At 36.5% G+C, this 23,781-nt stretch overlaps 1 long non-coding RNA gene across 1 annotated transcript in view; it reads left to right on the top strand.

Annotated features, from left to right (window-relative positions):
* The window catches only part of LOC120224572, a 130,421-nt gene extending 109,627 nt beyond the window's left edge, over positions 1–20,794 (top strand). Inside the window, exons 2-3 of the long non-coding RNA XR_005526611.1 lie at positions 19,792–19,851; positions 20,751–20,794. This is a non-coding gene — a long non-coding RNA (uncharacterized LOC120224572). The remainder of the gene's footprint in view (positions 1–19,791; positions 19,852–20,750) is intronic.
* Positions 20,795–23,781: the final 2,987 nt, after the last annotated feature.

A 23,781-nucleotide genomic window follows, 5' to 3' on the forward strand; every position in this document is an offset into this window, starting at 1 on the left:
TTGCCTATTAAAACTTACATTTCAATTAAGCTACTGAGAAAATAATATGAGAGCAACATTAATGCAATGAAATGAAAAGGAAAATCAAGACAGTAGATTTAAATAAAACAGCCTGGTGCAATGCCACAGTGATTTCCCCACATAATTAATTTTGTTTTTTCTTCTAATTCCCAGGGTTGAGTTATAAACACATGATTTCTTTCTCCTTGCAGAGTGTATGGAAAAAATTGTAGGTCATGGCAGGCACCCAAAGAAATCCTAACTTTTTATTAATTTTTTTTGACTTTTTAAGTATATTTATTTATTGTGAGAGAGAGGGAAAGCACGAGTTGGAGAGGTAGGAGGGAAGGAAGGGGAGGGAGACTCCCAGGCAGGCTCTGTGCAGTCAGCATGGAGCCCAATGCAGGACTCGAACCCGTGACATGTGAGATTATGACCTGAGCCGAAACCAAGAGTCAGGCACTTAAACAACTGAGCCACCCAGGCGCCCTCCCCCCCAAAGAAGTCCTAACGTCTTAAAAACCAAGAACTGCTAAATTATATCCTTTTGTAAAATTAAAATGTGAAGTGAACAGGTTTCTGCTATTCACTAGGATTTACATGTGTCCCTGCTCATTAGCCCCCTTCCACACAGTGGAAGATGCTAGAATAAGGAGAAGCACTGGAGTAAAAATAGCAATAAAAGTGTGTTGAAAGCTATAAATCTGAAAAAAAAATGTTCTTGGGTTTTTGTTTTTATTAAAATATAGTATTTTTAAGACAGCCTTGGAATCAAATGTGACCTCATTTGCCTTCCACTCATACCAATGACAAATTTCAAACGGCGCCGTCATCTGTAGCCACTCAGATATGAAGAGTGTGGGGGATGACCTTTTCTGGAAGGCTGCGCACTGATGTTTAGAGGCAGCCATTCTTTCTTGTGACTTTAAATTTCATCATCACATAAAACGATTAATGTGATTTTGGACACTTAAATTGTGACTTCACAGTAAATTTTGATTTTGGTTTTCCTCTAAGTCTCAAGGCCATCAGTTTTCATGCCCATTAATGACAGATAGGAGGAAGCATGATCAGTGGAAGGTAACACAGGTAAAAACAGATGCAGAGATTGGGGGATGAAACCTCATGTGTAAAGTGCAACCGAGCTTCCTAACTGGCCAGCCCTTAATGGACACACTGGCAGGAATGCGCCTCTAAGAGCAGCTCCTGGTGCTGAAGATGTTCTCTCCGCTCTCCCGCTTTATTCTCTAACACCAGCTGCCCCCTCCCTTGCCCACTCTCCTTTCAGATTTTTTTTTCCTAGAAAGAGCAAGTGGAGGAGAGGAGCAGTGGGAGAGAAAGAGAGAATCTTAAGCAGGCTCCACACCCAGTGCAGAGCCAGACGTGGGGCTCACCCAGGACCCTGGAATCATGAACTGAGCCAAAATTAAGAGCCGGGCGCTCAACGGACTGAGCCTCTCCCTCTTTTCAGAAAGTTTGAATGGCTTATTTATTACTTTGAACACTTTAAAACACTAACACAAGGTTAAATATTATCTTCTAGTATTTATGGTATGTACAATGAAATATTGAAATGAGATTGTTAGATTAAGTTAGGCATTTGCCATTTTCTTTTTTTTGCCAAGTCTCCTGAAGTATGAGTAACAAAAGATGTATATATGCAAGAAGTACTTTAAGATGCTTTTTAAAAATACATAGTGAACTAACAGAATCAAGGTAATTGCCAGATCTGTTGCCTCACAAAGTTAGGATTTTCTCTTCTTGTGTGGTTAGAATACTTCAGACATAGCCATTTAGCAACCTGCAAGTACACAATCCATTGTCATCAACCAGAGTTACATGGCAGTAAATTACATCTCAGCACTTACGCATCTTGCTCAACTCTTTTTAGTTGATACTCTGTCTTCGTCAGATACTCTCTCTTTAATAGAAGAGTTATTTGCCTATACAAACATTTAGACATAATGATTGAGTTCCTCTAACATTCTCTATTAAGAAAACATGTTAAAATAAACATCATCTTCTGGGTAGCAAATGTTTACATATATAGTTTAGTTTTGGACATTTTTTTGAAAATGCTTTTTTTTTTCCTTTTTAATTCATTTTGGGGGAGACAGAGGCAGAGGGCAGGGAGGGAGATAGAATCTCAGGCAGGCTCTGCACTGTCAGCACAGAGCCTGACAGGGGGCTCAGTCTCATGAACCCGTGAGATCATGACCTGAGCCAAAATCAAGAGTCGGATGCTTAACCACCAGAGCCACCCAGGCGCCCCAAACAGTTTTCTTTTTAATTGAGGCTTCACTGAACTACATTATAGTAGTTTCGGCTATACTTTATAATGATTTGATGTCTATATATATTGAAAAAGAATAAGAAGTCTAGTTGACATCTGTCACTGTACATAGTTACAGAATACTTACATACTTCTTGTGATCACTATGCAAATCTACTCTCAGTCATGCAGTAGACTACAAACTATACTTGTCATGCTCCATTTTACATCTCTGTAATTTATTTACTTTATATTTGGAAGTTTGTACCATTTGACTTGCACACATTTTACACACTCGCCACACCCCACCTTTGGCAGCCAGCAATCTGTTGTGTGTATCTATGAGGTTATTGTGTGTGTGTTTTATTTTAGATTCCATATATGACTGAGTCATAGGATCTTTATTTTTCTGTCTGACTTATTTCACTTCACAAAATACCCTTAACATCTATCCATGTTGTCTCAAATGTCCCTTTTTTATGGTTGAATAATATTCTGTTGTACGTATAGCACATTTTATTTGTTCATCCCTTTGTCAGTGAACACTTGGGTTTGGCCTGTGTCTTGGCTATTGTAAAAGATGCTACAATAAACACAGGAGCGCCTGTATCTTTTTGAGTTAGTGATTTTGTTTTCTTTGAATAAATACCCCGAGTGCAGTTGCTGGATGATATGGTAATACTGTTTTTAACTTTTTGAGGCAACTCCATACTGTTTTCCATAGTGGCTGCAGTAGTTTGCATTCCCACCAACAGTTCCCAAGGACTCCCTTTTCTCCTCATTCTCGCCAGCACTTGTTACTTCTTGTTGCATTTTATTCTCGCCACACTTTGAGATGTGATGTGAAATCTCACTGTGTTTTGATTCTAATGTCCTTGAGGAAGAGTGACATTGAGCACACATCCATGTGTCTGTTGGCCATCTGTATGTCTCTTTTGGGAAATTGTCTATTGAGAACCTTTGCCAAATTTTTAATCAGATGGTTGGTTTCTTTGCTCTTGATCTGCATGAGTTCTTTACATACTTTGGGAACACCTTCTCAGATCTATGATTTACAAATATGTTATGTCCCATTCAGTAGGTTGTCTTTCCGTGTTGGTGGCGGTTTGCTATGCGGTTTTGTTTTGTTTTGGTTTTGGTTTGATGTAGTCTTAACACTTTTTCATTTAGTTGGCTTTTGCTGTCAAACATACAATGATTTTTAAAACTAATGTCAGGGATCTCATCATCTATTTTTCTACACATTTTATGGTTTCAGGGTCTTGCATTCAAGTCTTTAATCCACATCCTATTAGTCTTTTTGTCTGGTGTAAGATAGTGATCCAGTTTTATTCATTTGCTTGTTTCTGTCCAGTTGTCCAACACCATGTATTGAAGAGATTGTCCTTTTCTCACTAAAGTCTTGATCTCTTTGTCATCAACCCATTGACCAAAAATATGTAGCCTGCCTTCTGGGCTACAGAAGCCCAGAAGCTATTCTGTTCCTCTGGTCTGTGTGTTTTTTTCATGACAATACCATACTGGTTTGAGTAGTATAGCTTTGTAACATAGTTTAAAATCAGGGAGCATACTTCCAGCTTTGTCCTTCTTTCTTAACATCTCTTTGTCTATTTTGGATTATTTTTTAGGTTCTTACTTTAATTCCATTTAGTTAACATACAGTGTTATATTAGTTTCAGACGTATAATATAGTGATTCACCACTTCCACACATCACTTTGTGCTCATCACAGCAAGTGCCCTCCGTAATTCCTATCTTTTGTGGTTTCTCACACAGTTTAGGATTATTCTATTTATGTGAAAAAATGCCTTTGGAATTGTGATAGGGATTGCACAGAATCTATATATGGTTTGGGATAGTAAGGGCATTTTAACAATATTCTTCTAAACCATATACATGAATAACTTTCCACTTATTAGTGTTATCTTCAATTTCTTAGTGTGCTACAGTTTTCAGTGTATGGCTGATTTATCTTCCTTGTTAATCTATTTTAAGTATTTTATTATTTTTAATGCCATTGTAAATGGGGTTTTAAAGAGTCTCTTTCTGGTATTTCATTAATAGTGTATAGAAATATAATAGATTTCTTTATATTGCTTTTGTATCCTGCAACTTTATGAAACTCATTTATTAGTTTGAGCCGTTTTCTGGTAGAGTCGTTAGGGTTTCTTGTATAGAATAACATGTAATCTGCAAACAGTCATAGTTTTACCTCTTCCTTTCAAATCTGGATACCTTTTATTTCTTTTTTCTTTTTCTTTTTTTGGTAGAGTACTGTAGCTAGGACTTCCAGTACTATGTTGAATAAAAGTGGTAAGAATGTGTACCATTGTCTTGTTCCTGAACTTAGAGAAAAACTTTCACTTTTTAAGTTTGTCAAAAATTATTTTAATATTCCATATTTTACCAAATACAACAGCTTCCACCAAGTGAGTATGAAGTTAGTGCCACAGCTTGTTACAGATGGACTTTATCCGGTTGAAGTAAATGCTCTCTTACCCACTTTCTTCAGAGTTTGTAGAGCGGATGTTGGATTTCGTCAGTGCTTTTCCCGAGTGTACTAAGATGATCATGGAGTTTTAATCCATTGTTTTGTGAATGTGTTATGTCACATTGATTTGTGAATATAGAACCTTCCTTTCTACCCTACAATAACTCCCATTTGGATCTCGGTGTATGACTGTGGAATATAGTGTTGAATTCTATTTGCTAATATTTTGTTGAGGATTTTTATACCTATGTTCACTATAGATATTGGCCTATTATTTTCTTGTGGCATCGTTTCCTAATTTTGGGATTAGGGTAATGCTTGCCTTATAAAATAAGTTGGGAAACAATCTCTAATCTATTTTTGGAAGAATTTAAGAAGGATTGGTATTAATTCTTCTTTGAATATTTGGTAGGGTTCACCACTGGAGCTGTCTAGTCTTGGGATGTTGTTTTTTGGGAGATTTTTGACCACTGATTCAGTCACCTTACCTGTTATGGTTTGTTCAAATTTTTATTGCTTCTAGGAATTTATCCATTCTTTATGGGTTCCCCAATTGTTAGAGTATAAATGCTCCTGTGCTAGCAGGTGTAATGTCTAATTTTAATTACTGATTTTGAATTCTCCCTTTGTTGATGTTACCAAAAGGTTTGTCAGTTTCTTTAAAAGAACACAGCTCTTGGTTTTATTGATCTTTTTTATTGGCCTTTTAGTCTCTATTTCACTTTTATAGTCTGATTTATTTTTCTTCTTTCTATTAACTTTGGCCTCATATGTGATTTTTTTTCTAGTTTCTTGAGGTATAAATTAGGTTATTTGAGATTTTTCTTCTTTCCTGAGATAGGTACAGAATGCTATGAACTTTTCTCTTAGAACTGCTTTTGCTGCATCTCATAAAATTATTTTTTTAATTTTCATTTGTCTCCAGGTATCTTTTAAGCCATTCATTAACCATGGGTATATTTTTAAACCCATTCTGTAGCATATTTTTTAGTTTCCACATATTTGTGAATTTTCTGGTCTTTTTTCCTTTAATTGACTTCCAGTTTCATACCACTGTGAACAGAAAAGATGCTTCACATGATTTGAATCCTCTTAAATTTATTGAGGTTGCTTTGGTGCCTGACATGTAATCTATTCTGGAGAATGTTTCATGTACACCTGAGAAGAATATGCATGTGTTGCTTTGAAATAGAATGTTCTTATAAATCAACTAAGTTTATCTGGTCTAATTGCTGTTCCATTATTGATTTTCTGTATTAATGTTGTGTCCATTGATGTAAGCAGGGTATTAAAATTTGCTACTATTACTGTATTGCTGTTTATTTCTCCTTATAGAAATTTTAAATGCTTGCTTTATATGTTTAGGTGTTCCTATGATTGATGCATAACTACTTATGAATATTATATCAACTTGTTGAATTTACCCATTTATCATTATGTGATGCCTTTCTTTGTCTCTTATTGCAGTCTTTAACATCCATTTTTTTCTGATATCTATGTAGCTACCCCAGCTTTCTTTTGGTTAACATTTACATGGAGTATCTTTTTCCACCTCCTCACTATCAGTTTGTTTGAACTTACATCTGGAATAAATATCTTGAAGACCCCATTTAGAAAGGTCTTTATTTCCCCCAGTGATATGCTTAGATTTCTTTATCTTTTGTATTCCTATAGGGATTTTAGCTTGCTGAGTACATGAAGGTTACATAGAGCAACATATATATTTGACAGTCTATTTTAATTCTGTAACAACTTAAGTTTAATTGCATTCTAAAGCTCTACATGTTTACTCTCCCCCATCCCAGATTGTATGTCTTTGATGTCACATTTTATATCTTTTTAACTTGTTTCTTAATTATTATAGGTATTTTATTACATTTGTCTTTTAACGTCCCTACTAGCCTTATAAGTGATTAATCCACTACATTTGCTATATATTTACCTTTTCCAGTGAGACTTTCACTTTCATATGTTCTATTGTTACTAATTAATGTCCTTTCTCTTTAGCTTAATAAAGGTCCCTTTAACACTTTCTCCTAGTGCTGGTTTACTGGTGATGAACTCCTTTTGCTTCTATCTGTAAAACTCAATCTCTTCCATTTCAAATGATGACTGGGCTGGATAGAGTATTCTGGGTTGGAAGTTTCTTCTTTCAGCACATTGAATATATTATGACACTCCCTTCTGTTCTGCAAAGTTTCTGCTGAAAAATCTTCTGATGTTCTGTGGGGGTTGCCTTGTGCACAACCGGTAGTTATTCTCATGTTCATTTAAGAATCTCTTCTTGTTTTTAACTTTGGCATTTTAATCATAATGTGTCTTGGTGTGGGACTCTTTGGATTTGTCTAATTTGGAGCTCTATGAGATTCCGGAATCTGTTTCCCAGCTTAGGGCAGTTTTTAGCCATTAGTTTTTCAAATCAGTTTTCTGCCTCTTGCTCCTCTGTCTTCATCTGAGACACTTACAGTGCAGCTGTTATTGTAGTTGATGTTGTCTACAGGGCAAGTAGGCTTCTCTCGTGAAAAGGCTGAGCTGTGTTTCAGTCTGCTGTGTGCTCAGTGCTCAGGGAGTGTGGCCTGCCAAGAACTGCCTCTCTGATTGTTCTCATCATAGGACCCAGGAGTGCCTGCCCCCTGCCTTCCTAAGTCAGGTGGCCCCAAAACTGTGTCACCAGACATAAAAATCGGGGTTCCTGATCTCTCCCTTGGAGGGAACCTGGAACTCTGTAGTACAGCAGCGGGAGAGTGTGAAGATGTGCCTGCTGGCTGGAGTGAGGCAGAATTAAAGGGCAATGATGGCACTCACCAAAGAGAAGGAGAAAACAGAAGGAGCAAAGGAATGGTGCCCATCGACTTTAGCAAGACAGAGGGAGGGCAGGAAGATGGGCCCAACAGCTCGTCCCCAGGGAGTATCCCAGAAGGTCCAAGCCCCTCAGACAAGTGCTTCAAAATTAGCAAATTAATCTCTTTCACATAAAGCCTGGGTACTTTTCAAAGAGCTGCTTCAGAGCTGGGCCCTGGGGCCAGTATCTGCCTATAGGCCCTTTCAGATTACCTTCTCAGTTTGGCAGAGCCCCGCACGTCTTGTCAGTGAGAGCCTCACTGGTTTTCAAAGCCAGGGGTTTGGGGGACATGTCTCTTAGGTGTCACCCTTACAAATTAGGGTTCCTTGCGTGGGGTAAGAACCCTTTGCTCCTCGAGATAAAGCTCCAGGTTTTCAGTTCCCTCTTGTCTGTGGGTCACTGGCTAGGATAGGTTTTCTGGGAAGATTGTGTCTCAGTGGGGGAGAGGGTCAAAAGAGGGGAGAGAGAGACAGAGAGAGAAAGAATGAATCTTAAGCAGGCTCCATGCTCAGCTCCAAGTCCGATGTGGGGCTCTGTCCCATGACCTTAGGACCACAACCAGAGACAAAATTAAGAGTCCGACTCTAAACCAAATGAGTCACTCAGAGGCTTAATGTATTTTTAAGCAATATCTATTTTAAGGTTCAAGTTGTTTCTTATCCTATTTTTAAAACTTAGTAAATTTTGCAGAAAAATAAATTATAAGCAAATTGATTCACTCCTTGGGAAAGGCCTTAATAATCTAATATATATCAGTATAAGTGTCCAGTAATACAGTACATTATTTATAGGTATTAACTAACCATAGTGCTAATTACCACATGAAAAATCTTCCCTGTAGGATGACTGCTAGAATAAAGGTTTTAATACTTGTCATCTTTAAATATGTCATTAAAGCCTAGAATTACAGTTCAGTCACCACAGATTACTTTAGCTAAACATATTTGTAACTTTCAAAGCATCACTGCTCACATTTATTTAAGACAACATTGGCCATGTTTGGGAGTCTCAGAATAAAATTTGTTAAGCTCCAGCTACATTCTGCATTTTGGGTTTAAAATTAATGGTTTTCTTAAATGTCAAAGGATTTAAGAAGTAGGAGTAAACCATGGATGGGTCTCTCCTCATGTCTTTGGCTCCCACTTGAATGTCAGACTCACTTTATTTATTCCAGATGTTCTGAAAAAAAAAATCTTTAAAATGTCTGAATCCTTTTTTTTTTTTTTTTTTAACTTGGAAACTCAGCAGATTGTGGGTGTTTTAAAAATGATGGACGCCCATGCTCAGCTGCTTTTTACTGAATTAGAATTAACTTGTTTAATGAGCTTCTTCTGGAGAAGGTCAAGAGAAACTACACCTTAACTGTCTTAGCCCATTGTCCCAAGTGGAAAAAACAACTACTGAAAAAGATGTACAAAATCATGGCCTTTTACCCTGGAGAACTGATGTTTGTTTGTTTGTTTTAACCAAGAACTGCAGGATTTTAAAAAAGGCATTCGAAGGCTTTAATTTGGATCCACAGAAAAGAGAAAAATGTACACAAGGAGAGTTTACTGGTTTAATCCATAATAATGAATGGACAATGCAGTGTTCTATTTAAGCATAAGACTATTATCTTTAGTGCAGAGATGAAAAGGAAGATATGGGATTTGTTTCTGATGATCTTAGGGAAAGGAGAAAGGGAGAAAACAAAACAACACAGAATCTAAATATAGCTGTAGAGTCAAAAAATAATTTTTTGGAGGTTAAAATAGTACAGATTTAGATTTAGAGGTGGGACAAGGAGAGCACTGTAACTTTATTCAACTCTAATCTCATCTGCGAGTGGGATTCCTTGTAAATAGGTCTGTTTAAAGGACTCAAATCCAGGGGCACCTGGGTGACTCAGTCAGTTACGAGTCTGACTTCAGCCCAGATCATGATCTCATGGTTGGTGAGTTTGAGCCCTACACCATGCTCTGCATTGCGGTGATGAGCCTGCCTGGGATTCTCGCTCTCGCTCTCTGCCATTCCCCACTTGTGCTCTCTCTCAAACTAAATAAATAAACTTAAAAAAATAAAGTACTCAAATCCAGAGTAAACATTGTGAAATAAGGTGGTTTTATGGCTGGTATACTAAGGAGTCTGCTGGAGTCTAGTCTAAAATAGACCACTGGAGGCCCCGTCTGGGCTGTAGGTTGGTTTCCTGTTGCTTCCCTGCCAAGAGGCAAAAGTAGGACAGAAAAATCCTCCCAAAGTAATAGCTTGCTTAGAATTCTCCAGAATTTTTTTTTCTTTTGCTTAATCATGTGCACATAGTCTTTACTGATATAACTTTCTCTGTTTATTTTACCTAAGGAAAGAATAGGATGTTCGGGTGTTTGCTACGTCTGCAACATATGCTGCCCCCATTGACATTTCTAATGGTATTTGGCTCTCCCACCCCAGCTCAAGCTGGGTAATAAGACCCTGATGTGTAGGGTCTTAATACTAAGTCTGGGGAAAGTGGCAGATGTTAACCTTATTAAATCAATCAAGCCACGGAATTAAAGTTCAACTCATTGCAGTTTAATTAGTACTGTGGCTAGTTAAAAGCCTATAAACAATATCATCTTTCACCAAATATTTATACTGACATTTTGTATGTTGTTTAAGGAATCCTCAAAAAGCCTGTCCAATAAAGTTACAAGAACATTATTCATTTGGGGTGGACTTTAATGTTAATTGCTTTAAAAAAGTGGAATGTAATGAATCACTCATAACCAACAAAAGTTAAAGATGTTGAATTTTAAGGGTCCATATAAGGTATTTCATATTCTCTTTTCTACACAATTGTTACTAGAACTATTTGTGAAATTTAAAAATGCTTCAGAATTTCTTATTCCAATAAGAACACACTTCTTGAAAAATAAAATAAAATAAGAGTACATGCATTTTACACTTTTGCTTTCTAACATCTTGAACATTTTGTAAATATTTTGTCCCAGAGTAGGAAAAATGTTTTTTTTAAATTTTTTTTTAATGTTTTATTTATTTCTAGGAGAGAGAGAGAGAGACAGCGTGAGCAGGGGAGGGTCAGAGAGAGAGGGAGTCACAGACTGAAACAGGCTCCAGGCTCTGAGCTGGCAGTCAGCACAGAGCCCGACGCGGGGCTCGAACCCACGAACCGCGAGATCATGACCTAAGCGAAAGTCGGACGCTTAACCGACTAAGCCACCCAGGCGCCCCGGAAAAATGTTTTTTTTAATTATGGCAAAATATTTCATTAAAAAGAAAAACAAACACATTATTTCCGTCCTAATCATCAGGCTCATACATTTGGATTTTTACATAGTATAAGGATATACTTAAAACACAACTTTTTGTGTTTTTGTGTAATCATGGGACCTCATTAATTTCCCTCTTAAGTAATTTAATCAAAAAAAAAAAGGAATCAAGATTTAGAGTACATGTGAAAGTGATTAGTCTAAACTACTTTTTTGGTGGAGTTCCTTTTATTTTTAAAACAATTTTAATGTTTTTTATTTATTTCTGAGAGAGAGTGTGAGCAGGAGAGGCTCAGAGAGGGAGGGAGATACAGAATCTGAAGCAGGCTCTAGGCTCTGAGCTGTCAGCACAGCCCGATGCACGCAGCTAGAACCCACGAACCGTGAGATCATGACCTGAGCCGAAGTCAGAAGCTTAACTGACTGAGCCACCCAGGCACCCCACTTTTTAAAAATTTGTTTAATGTTTTTTTCGGAGGTTCCTTTTAAAATGTGCTTCTTTGCAGACTAGATAGCTTGTTGGATCACTTGACCTATGTTAAACTGTTTTAAAAGACTTTCAACTTAGTCCTGCTCAAATGGATACATAAAAAAAATCCGTCTGGATATGTGTGGGAGGTAGGAACAGCCTATTTTCCCTGCATGGGCTCTTGCCTGCCCTCCCTCATTACACTCTTTCTGGGAAAAACATTTGGGGAGCCTTTGACAGGAGAAGAGTTGAGAGTCCAGGCCTGGCATATGATACTTTGGGAAAGACATGAACATACATTCTAAATGTTTTGTTTTCAAATGTGTTGTTTTGGTAAGAGACTGGTAGTTCTTATATTCAGGCAAAAATTTATTTTTGAAAATATTCATCCAATTTGTGTGTCTCTTGTGTGCATTAGAGTGATGGGAAGTCCTTAAAGCAAAACCAAAGAAGGTTGGATTTATTGAGGGTTTATATACTTTTGAGGAGCCTGGTTTCGATAATTTCTATCTTGTACATGGGGCCAATTAGTCCAAGATGGATGTACCCTCTGTACATCCAGAGGTTGGTCACATTCAACAAAGCTATATTCCTTACGTCTGGTAGACACACCCCGGCCACTTCAGAGGAATATATTAGTCAAATATTAGCCACAGTATATGAACATGTGGTGTTTATTGTGCTCTCAACAGTCTAAATGGACAGTTTTACTTTTTAAGACATGTTTTTGAAAATTGAAAGTCCAGATTTAAAGTGATGAGACCTCACAATGTAGTCTAACAACATTACAAAGACAATGAGAACCCTGGGTAGACTGGGTTCTGAATTCTATTCGAATCCGAGTTAATCAGTGACAATTTGATTGATAAGCCTACTCAATCCATCCGTGTTTGTTCATTGATTTAACCTCACTCTAGTGCCTATAAGTGTATGTGAGTGTGTTCAACTGCTACAGGAGTTGACACGTAGATACAGAGGAAAATGGTATTTCATCTTGCACTGTGTCCAATGAAATCCATACGCAGAGTAGTTTTAAGGGGAAATTGCCACAATTTTCAAAATGAGCAATTGATTATCTTTCAAATATTTTCAAAAACTGACGGAAAGCTAATGAGAGCAGGGCAAGATCGTGCTACGATCTGCCGGCTTGCGACAGTAGTTGAAAACCATCACCCCCACCAGGTAGGCCAGGCCCACGCATTCTGCACCTGGTGTTCAGTACATGACTCACGGTTAGTACGTGTGTTTCAGTTTTCCAAGAAAAGCATTATAATTATGAGAGCGGAAGACAGATGGAAGTAATATTTACTAAAGATTTACCAGGCACCCAGATCGAAGCTCAGTGATACATATAATCAAGTGGAACCCAGATTTGAACTCCCAACCCTAACCTCAATCATTTTTCATTGTTCTCACCTCATAATTATAATATGCTTCTATCTAACATTTAAAATCATGCTCCTATTCACACATTTCCTCTGCTAAAATTAAGAATTTAAAAAGCAATATTATGACCTTTATTTTTCTCTAAAAATGTTCTGAATTATAAAAGCTCCAAGAGCAGAAATGGAAACTGTTAGAATAATTAGAATAACAGAATGATTATGTGGAAGATTCTCAGAGGTATTGTATTTTATATTTTAGTGTAATTCAGAACAGGATATGTATCAGTTATAATGGGTCACTTTATTTGGCAGATTTTCACATACATTAATACCATACATTTTATCCATATATACTTTTATTTTCTTTATTAAAACATCAAATAAGGCATCATTAGGTAAAATGAGATTTATTCATATGCAGTGAAAGCCTCATAGAATATTACTTGAAGTGTACATTCAACAGGAAACCTGATAAGCTACAGTTTAAACAGCAATGAAACTTCATTAAATGCCATTTGTAGTCTCTCGTCATATACTCACTTCTTGACCTTGTTCTTTTGCACAGCCCCGATTTCAAAATGGCCAAGTGTAAAACCTAGTCCCTAATTATAAGACACTTGATAGACACGCTTCTCTAAATCCCAAATATATTATGAGAACGACCTAAGTCCACATGAGTAAAATGCTTTGAGAGTGTGCATCGTAGGGAACGCTAAATGAACCTAAATATGTTGCTAATTCTTGGTAAATCTGAGTTAGTACAAGTAAGACCCTGAATCTGCATTTCACCTCAGTGTGGTATAGTTTTGCTATCCAGTCCAGTCTGTGCTTACGAGGCTTTACTATATGGGAAAATTACAAGTACAGACAACGTAACTTTTCTTTCTAGCTCAAGAAAAAAAAAAACCATCACAGGTTAAAGGGAATAATTCCTTACGTCATTCAGATTTTGGGAAAAAAAAAACCCACAAGTTTATATAACCTCTAAACAATGGATGAACGCACAGAAAGGTTCTGTTCAATGGGGACCAGAAAATTGAGCTCAGTGCCATAAAGATTGGGCGAAAGAGGAGAGGTTCTGCTGGGGAATAATTAGAGATGATTGACGCTACGGACCTGTCTTGCTCTTTCAGTCAGTACTTGGAAGTCAGCGTGGGCCCTGGACAACCAGAGTGGCAATGTGCTGGCTGTCACTCTAGGTTTCTCTGCGGGCGCCTCGCTTTAATTATTTGGAATGGTGGTAGCTGAGGAGGCTTTCTTTATAGTCAACGGCACTCGCTGTCACTCTACAACAATTAGAGACCTAAATACAAATTATCGTTCTCATCTCAACAATCTCTGTGGAACACAGACTATCCAAATGAAGTCCTTTTGTTATTAACTTGGCACTTTAGATAAATCCAAATATATTCATTAGATAGTTATGAAAATAACTATGTAACAGAGTTACATAACGTCTTTTTTATACAAAGTACAATTCTTCAGAAGAGAAGTGAATTATTAAATATGAGAACTATATATCTACATGATAAATCTTTTACCATTCTCTAACAGTAATGTTTGTTGGCTTCTTAAAGTACTTAAAGTATTTTTTTTTATTCTTTATTTTTTATTTCTTTATTTTTGAGAGAGAGAGAGACACAGAGTATGAGCAGGAGAGGGGCAGAGAGAGAGGGAGGCACAGAAACAGAAGCAGCTCCAGGCTCTGAGCTGTCAGCACAGAGCCCCACATGGGGCTTGAAATCAAGAACCCCGAGAGCATGACCTGAGCTGAAGTTGGACGCTCAACCTCCTGAGCCACCCAGGTGCCCCATTATTTGTTTGCTTCTTAACACTCGTGGCTGGGGGTGCAAGGGTATGGAATGAAATTTTACATTAATGATGAAATGATAGTTATTCTTATATAGTAAATATTGAGCCACGGTCTGACAAATTAATCTCCTAAAATGAATAAATTGTTGAGTTTATCAATTGATAATAAACCAATCGAATTCAGCTTGTGAATGACAGTCTTATATAGGAACCTAATCCAAAAAATCCAATTACTTTTAATTTCAAGTAGTTTACATTAAAAAAAAAATGTTAAAAATCTTGGTTTCAAATATAAAAACTGGAGACCTGGAGATATATAAATAATATAAATGCAGATAACCTGTGCCCAGTTTGTTTTATAAGATATTACAAATTATTTTCTTTGTATTGTATATAAATATACAAATATTTATATAATATATTGTGCATTGTGAAGTATTTTGAGTATGATTTTTGAAAAGTTCTACCACCAATATTTAAATACAGAAAAATTACAATTTTACATATAGAATATAATAGAAACAAGTTCCAGAACATTAATGATGGCCATTTCAGGATGATTCATAATTTTAATATTATTGAAAATCTGTATTTTTCTATGTAATTATGTTAGTAATTAAGAGAATAAAGCTGTTTTAAAATGTAAAAAATAATGATATTTATCATATAGAGATGACCAAGAGGGGAAAAGGTATCTTTTATAATAAAATATTCAATAGATTTACTAAAATTTCAATTGGTGCCCAAGTGTGGGGGGGGTGTAGGAGAGGGTTATATGTAAGTTTGTGTGCGTATATGTATGCAATGACAAAAAGACATATAAGTCACAATACTGCCAAAATAGTAAATATAAAAATAGTAAAAATATCATTAATATACATTAAAAAACAAAATCTATATATTTAACTAAATGACAAACTTGAATCTTACTAAATAAGTCCCAAAACTATTATTTTAATTGGATGCTATGAAATATCCTTTTTCAATTATAATTCTTCTTCCATATCCTATGATGATTGTTTTCAAGTAATTTTATGACATAAAAAAACTTTTGATTTTGAATATTTCTGTTCATCAACTGGAAAAATTGTTTGATTTCTTGAAACACTGAATTGCTATCAAATGCGTATTTGAGGCACCTAATTAGAAGGAGTTTTGACTTATGGGCACCTGGCTCAGTCTGTTAAGGGTTTGATTCTTGGTTTCAGCTCAGGGCATGGTTTTAGGGTTCCTGAGTTCGAGCCCTGTGTTGGGCTCTGCGCTGACAGTGTGAAGCCTGCTTGGGATTGTTTCTCTCTCCCTCTCTCTCTGCCCCTCCCCTACTCACACAAGCCAATCTCAAAATAAGTAACTTAAAAAAAAAAGTATTGAATGTAAATAACTTTAATTGGCCTTTAAGCAGAGAGTTTCCACAGATTTGGATACCTACTCATAAGAAGTATTTGACAACTCATGAAGAAAAAGAAAATTGATGAGAAAAGAAGAAAAACAAGACACCTTGGGACTATAAACCACAGCAGAATTGACTAAACTTTGAGATTTTTTTCTAAATGCTATTTTTTTTATGATGTGGCTAAATCTTGTATAGAGCATTGTGGACGTATACGGTGATCTGATTCCAGTCTCTTCTCTTTTCCTCATCAGCAAGCAAAAGTGTACATTTAACACAATTCCTTAAGCAAATCATTTTTTCAGAAAGTGCTATAGCTGATGCCAAGACCATCAGCTGAGGATGTCAGTATGTCATCAAATTTCCTGAAACCCATTATTTTCTTACCTGGCATCACAGGGAATTATTCTAAGCAACACATTCAAGTTGTTTAATGAGACACATAAAGCCCTGAGTGAAATCAGCCGTAATGTAGAGAAGGAAAGGAATTTTATTATGTTCATCTTACTATAGCTTCCGCAAAACGATGACTTCACATGGTTCTAAAATAAAACTTTAATCATTTAGACCTAGGCTGAGTAAAATACCAGCAAAATGGCTGGAATATGTTGACTTCATAGTGTCACAGCCAGGGGTATTTCTGATTGAAAGATCGAGAATGTGCCTAATAGTATCTTCACTTGGTTTTATTAGCCTATCACATCAATTTGTGGGAAATTAAAATAGCTGAATGGCTGCCCTTATAGTCACGTATTCCCAAAATGTTTCTCTCGTCTCCCTTAGCATTTAAATAACAAATACAGGATGCCCAATATGCATTGGCATTTAGCACATATATTTTATTAGGACCGAATGAGAAAGGGATTGTGGGGCACTAGGTGGCTCACTGGGTTCAGTGTCAGACTCTTGATCTCAGCTCAGATCATGATCTCACTCTTCATGTGATCAAGCCCTGAGCTGGGCTCTGTGCTCTCAGTGTGCAGTCTGCTTGGGATTCTTTCTCTCTCTCTGCCCCTCCCCTACATGCTCTCTCGCTTGCGCTCACTCACTCTCTCTCAAAATAAATAAATACAATAAAAAAGGGATTTGCAAGTTATATACAGTGGAAAAAGTAAAATTGAAGCTAATCAATAAATAGGTAGGGACACCTGGGTGGCTTAGTGGGAAATCCAACTTCAGCTCAGGTCATGATATTGCAGTTTGTGGGTTTGAGCCCTGCATCAGGCTCTGTGTGGACGGCTCCGAGGCTAGAGTCTGCTTTGTAGTCTGCGTCTCCCTCTCTCTCTGCACCTACCCTGCTTATGCCCTTTCTCAAAAATAAACATTTAAAAATAATAATAAATAGGATGGTTAGACCAATATTGCAGTTTGGACTAGCAAATACCCTCCTCCCCGGTAGACTGGCTTGAACCCGGTTTTAAGTTTACTGATACTGGTGTTTCTCAGAGTTAGAGGTTATGGTCTGTACTAGCACATCACGAGTCAGGGCATTTGTATAAAATAGAGAAGTTTTGATAAACCTTTGATGAGACTACCCTAGGAATCAGGCATTCCGGTATATTTCTAATGCACTGTTTGACCTGGAGTTTTCAAAATACAGCAATTCTATAGCAGTTTTGTTTGTTTGTTTGTTTGTTTTTTTCAAAAGCACATGCATTGTCTCCAAGGAGGCAAGGGTCCCTCTCTCAGCTGCTGTTTCCATCTTCCCCCACGTAGCCACCCCTCAAACAGGCCTGTTTCTTTTGAGTCTTGAGTAAGAACGCATAAACAAAACATTAAAAACTATTAACTCATTTTTTTTGTTTTGGTTAAATTTTTGTACTAAAAATATTTTGAATTTTTCTTGATAACTGCCAGAAATTTGAGCACCTTACATCGGAAAGTATCTTATAATCTCCCCGATAATTGTTTGTGGCAAAATTATCAGTGGGTATTAAAATTAGGAGGTGAAAATTTTATGGGAAATGAAATATATACACAAATTCATGTCTTAATAAATATTTGTGCTTTTCAGTCAGGATGCCTGCCAGATATCACTTAACCAAGTGTTCGAATTCATTATCATCAGTAATAACACACTTCTACATGTACCTCCAGTCATGATTACCGAAGGACACCATGCCCATTGAATATTTCTACCAATAAAGAAAAGACCTAAATCCGATATTGAGGAAATAGACAAACCCTAACTGAGGGACATTTTATAAAATAATTGGCCTTTACTAAGGGAGATAAGAGATGGGGACTACATGGAATGTGAGACTGAATTAGGTTCTGATTCTGAAAAAAAAAAAAATCAAGATGATTGGTAAAATTTAGATGTATAAATTAGATAATAAAATTGAATTAGTGTTAATATCTGGGTTTAAGTGATTATATGGTGGTGAAAGATCCTCATTTTCACTCTCAAGAATTTCAGAGAAATACACAGACAAAATATAATACGGCAAATGTGATAACATATATTTGGGGATTCTTGGTGAAGGGCACATGGAAATTTTGGTACTGTTTATGCAACACTGAGTAAGCCTGAAATTATTATTATCTGTCTCAAGAGAAGGCAAAGAAAATAAAATCTGTGCCTTGGATAATTAACTTTTGTAAAATCTTTATTAAAGTATTGTTTCTGTAATAAAATTAGAGGTACATCCGTCTATGCCTCACTATTGACAATTCCGTAGCGGCCCCTCCTTTGTATTCCACCAATGGTCAAGCCTTTCTGGTTTTTGAGGGGTTTTTCCCTATAAGCCTTGATGTCAGATCACTTTAACTTTTATTTAGGGTCTGAATTTTAACTATAGCAGTTATCTTCAAGCAAATGAAAACTAGCTATAAATTTTGAAACTTTTGTGTGTAAATTCTCAGGTAGGTCAACAAATTCGTGGACATATTGTTCCTGTAAGTTTGTCAGGTTCCCTTTTTCATGGGGTGGAAACCAAAAAGATCTATGTTAAAGGTGTCTCAGGATATTTGTATCTGGTTAAAATTTCACAAATAATTCCTTTTTCTGGAATCCAATTTCAGTTTTCTTACAGATACCCAGATGATCTATTCTTTGTCTTTAACGAAATCTTAAAAATTTTAAATTTAAATTGGCTATGTCTTCAACAGTTTTCTGGATTTAGTTTTCCAGTTTCCTTCCCACACCCTGATTCTCATTTGCTTATGCCTCCATGTTATAGTGCTGACCAAGGAGCCTAATCATTGCAGGGGTCACAGTCACCCCAAACCCAATAGGAAGGTCTAGAGTTCCAGATATAAGAATCCATTATCCTTCATTATAAAATGTCTAATTTGAAAGACAGAAAGCATGAAATGACTTGTCCAAACTACCAATTAAAAAAAAAAGAAGTATTTAAAAATGATAATCAATTGGGTGCTTGGCTGGCTCAGTTCATTAAGTATCTGACTAGGTATCAGCTCAGGTCATGATCTCACCATGGTGAGATAGAGGCCTGTGTCAGGCGATGTGTGGAGCCTGCTTGGAATTCTCTCTCTCTCTCTCTCTCTCTCTCTCAAACAAATAAAAATGATAGTACATTTAAAAAATAATCTTCACTAATGTGACCATGATAAATGGCTAAAAGCTAACCACCTGCTTTAGAACACTGTGTTTCTAGGTGGAAGGTGAATATAATCAGAAATGTAACTTCTGTATATCCTAAGTCAAAGAAAATGATCACTAGATTCATAAGAAATTATGTTTAAAAATACTATAACCATAGAAATGTTCAAAATTTTTTACAAAGATGAGAAACCCACACAGCATAAAGGCACTTATTTGTTTACCCATAAATGAAGTATTATGAATGACCTTAGTAGTCTCAGTGCTGAATCTTTCCCATTATTTTCACAGTCTACATCCTTGATGTATTTCCTATACAGATATTCCTTGATGGACAACAGGTTTACATCCTGGAAAATCCAAGGCAAACTGAAAATACGGTAAGTCAAAATGCACTGCATACCCTAACCTGCAGAACAGCATAGTTGAGCAGAGGCTCTGATTAGTGTGCCCAGAACTCTGGCATTGGCCTATAGTGGGTGACATCACCTAACACAAAGTACATTTTTTTTAATATAGTTTATGTATTAATTTTTTTAAATGTTTTTTTAAATTTATTTTTGAGAGAGAGACAGCATGAGCAGGGGAGGATCAGAGAGGGAGAGGGAGACACAAAATCTGAAACAGGCTCCAGGCTCTGAGCTGTCAGCACAGAGCCCGACGGGGGGCTCGAACCCACGAACGGTGAGATCATGACCTGAGCCGTGTCGGACGCCTAACCGACTGAGCCCCCCGGGCGCCCCACAAAGCATGTTTCATAAAGTGTTGACTGTCTATCCAGTTTATTAAATACTGTTCGGAAGGTGACAAACAGAAGGGTTAGTGCGGACATAGGATGGCTGTCAGAGTATCGGTTCTTCACCCGGTGGCTGACGGGTGACTGGGACTTCGTCCTGCTTGCCACTGCCCAGCGTCACCAAGGACCTCGTGCCACCAATCACCAGCTCAAGAAAAGACCGGAATTCAACCTTCTGAGAACACTGTCCGCTGAATGTGTCTCACTTTTACACCATCATAACACTGAAAAGTCTTAGGTGGAACCATCCTGAGTTTGTATCTCAAACTTTTATTGACAATAGCAAAAGGTGCTAATTCAGAGAACGTGGAGAGAAAAGGTAAATCAAAAGACAGCTCTTCAAAGAATTCAACATGAGTATTATCAGTAGGCAAACTAATGTTCTGGTAAATTCCACAGTCTTAACTAGGCTGGATATGTTATTTTCCTCAGGGGAAATGAGGAGACGTTCTCTTCCTCTTCCTTCTAATTCCCTTTCCTTAGGGTTCTAAGGGTTGGAGAATCAGGAAATGGTCTGAAATGGGGAAATACTATATGAAGTAGTATAAAAGGTAAATATTGATTTTAATCAATTGTTATTCCAGAAATAATGTTGTTAGACATAAGACGGTCCTGACGAATCATACAAATTATAGCTCCTACTAAGAGTGTGATGATCATTTTTACTAAAAGCTCAGACTTATTGAAAGCTATTATGTCCTAGACAGTATTATAAGCCTTCATATAATTTGTGCTCATAAAATCCTATGACATAGGTATTATCTTTGCCATTATTTCAATACTAATGCAAACAATAATTTTGGTCTATAGAGAACTTTATAATTTGCACTTGCTACATGCTCACATGCACATTATCTCAATTGATCCTAATGCAGCTCTTTGAAACAGATTCATTACACGGAATAAATTGGAAATTGAGCAACTTTTCTAAATCTATCTCGTGAGGTGTGGCAATGGTAAAAGCATCTGGACTTTATATAGTGTCCGTGGTAAAGAGTGCAGTGAAACTGTTTCAGCTCTTCGGTGAGGAAGTTAAAAAGATTATCTTCTCCTTAGTGAATTAACTGCTATTTTTGTCTAAAATCATTTTACCTTATACGTGTTGGCCTACTTCTGGACTTCATCTCTACTTCCACTGTGCTGTTTGTCTCTCCTTCTACCAATTCTATACCACTTTCATTACTTTAGCTCTGTAAATTTTTTTTAAAAATGTTTAAATTTTCCAACTTTGTTCTTTTTAACGTTCATTTTGACTCTTCTGGACCCTCTGCAATTTCATAGAAATTTGAGAGTCACTACATCAATTTCTGTACATAGCAGAGAAACAAAAAGAGCCATCAGCCTCTTGATTGGAATTGTGTTGATTCTATACACCAACTACAGATGGGTACGTGTACATCTTACAAATATCATCTTCTGATCTCAACCTCTCCTTAAGCCTTTTATAATTTCTCTTGGTTATGCTTTAGAGTTTGAGCCTTGCAGTTTTTTTTAAATATGTATGCCTAAGTATTTCATATTTTGATGCTATTACAAATAGTATTATTTTAAAATTTCATTTTATAATTCATGGCTGGCATTGATTTAAATTTTGGCCTTGCCCTGGCAACTTGTTACCACACTTGTCCTGGTAGGTTTGTATAGATCTATTCTATTCTATCCATTTTATTTTTTTCTATTCTTTCTAATTTTTAATGTTTATTCGTGTTTGAAAGAGAGAAAGTGTGTATGAACAGGGGAGGGGCAGAGAGAAAGAGAATCCAAAGCAGGCTCCAGGCCCTGAGCTGTCAGCTTAGAGCCCGACGTGGGGCTCAAACTCACAAATCACGAGATCGTGACCCGAGCTGAAGTTTGCCGCTTAACTGACTGAGCCACCCAGGCGCCCCTGTATAGATTTATTTTAAATTCTGCGGTGTTGATGACATTGTGTAAATCAAGACATTTTTCACTAATTTTTCTTGACTTCCAGCACTAGCTAGGAACTCCACTACTATTTGAATAGAAGTTGTAAAAGTAGACATTGCTTTGTTACTAATCTTATGAGAAATGTTTCCTTAACAGATTAGCTATAAATTTCCTGTAGGTGCTCTTTACTGGGTTGAAAAAGTTTCCATCAGTACCCAGAAAAATGCGTTTGTATCCTAAATGAATGTTGACTATTTGTCAAAAGCCTTATTTCCTTCTATTGATATGATTATGTGGGTTTTAATATTCATTCTGTTAATGCTGTAAATTGCATCAGTTTTCACATTTTGAACCAATTTTGATTTCCTGAGATGGGCCCCACTTGGTTAGAATACCTCATGAAATTTTTAAATTGCTGGATTTGACTTGCCACACTTTTATACAGTGGTGTGTGTTTCTATTTTCATTCAGTTCAAAATATTTTCTTATTATCCTTGTGGTAGCTATTTTGACCTGTGGGTTATTTGGAAGCACATTGTTTAATTTCCAAATACTTGGAGATTTTCCAGATAGTCTTGCTTCACTCTTTAGCCTAATGCTAATGTGATTAGAGAGTATATATAATTTTTTTAATAATTTAAACACTTTAAATTTATTGAACCATCTTTTAATCACCCAGATTACAGACTATCTTGGTGAATGTTCCATGTGCACTTGAAAAGAATGAGTATTCTGTCCTTGGAGGAGTGTTTTTAAAAAAGCAGTTAGGTCAATTTAGTTAATAGGGTTAAGTTTCCATATCCTTATTAATTTATATCTACTTGTTCTATTAATAAGAGAATTAATCTCCAACTGTAACTGGAGCTTTGTTTATTTCACTTCCAGATCTATCAGTTTTTGCTTCATTTATCCTGAAGTTCCATTATTATTTAATATACATAATATTTAATATTACTTTATATCCTTTTGATAAATTGACTGCTTTCTTACTATGTTTTGTGTATTACATATTGTCCACCATTATTTCTGTAATACCTCCTTGTTCTAAAATAATTTTTGTCTGATATCAATATAAGTTCAGCTTTTTTTGATTAGTGCTCACTTTACATATCTTCTTTATCTTTTTATTTTTAACTGCTATTAATATTAATTCCTTTTATATTAGCGTATATTTCCTAATAGGCTTCATGTACTTGGGCTTGCTTATAATTGATAGATTTCCTGTTTGAGGGTTTTAGAGAACTTAATCACATGTGTATTAAGATACCTAGGTTTCAATAGATCAACTTACCATTTGCTTCCAACTTTTTTCTTTTTTTTATGTTTTTTTTTTTTTTTTTTTTTTTTATTTCTAGGAGAGAGAGAGAGAGAGAGACAGCGTGAGCAGGGGAGGGTCAGAGAGAGAGGGAGTCACAGACTGAAACAGGCTCCAGGCTCCGAGCTGGCAGTCAGCACAGAGCCCGACGCGGGGCTCGAACCCACGAACCGCGAGATCATGACCTAAGCGATAGTCGGACGCTTAACCGACTAAGCCACCCAGGTGCCCCCCAACTTCTTTCTTTTGTTCATTCTTTTGCTTTTTGCTACCTTCTGATGGATTAATAAATTT

Source organism: Hyaena hyaena, unplaced genomic scaffold, assembly GCF_003009895.1.
Source record: "Hyaena hyaena isolate Hyena2069 unplaced genomic scaffold, ASM300989v1 scaffold_1192, whole genome shotgun sequence".
NCBI classification, from domain to species: domain Eukaryota; kingdom Metazoa; phylum Chordata; class Mammalia; order Carnivora; family Hyaenidae; genus Hyaena; species Hyaena hyaena.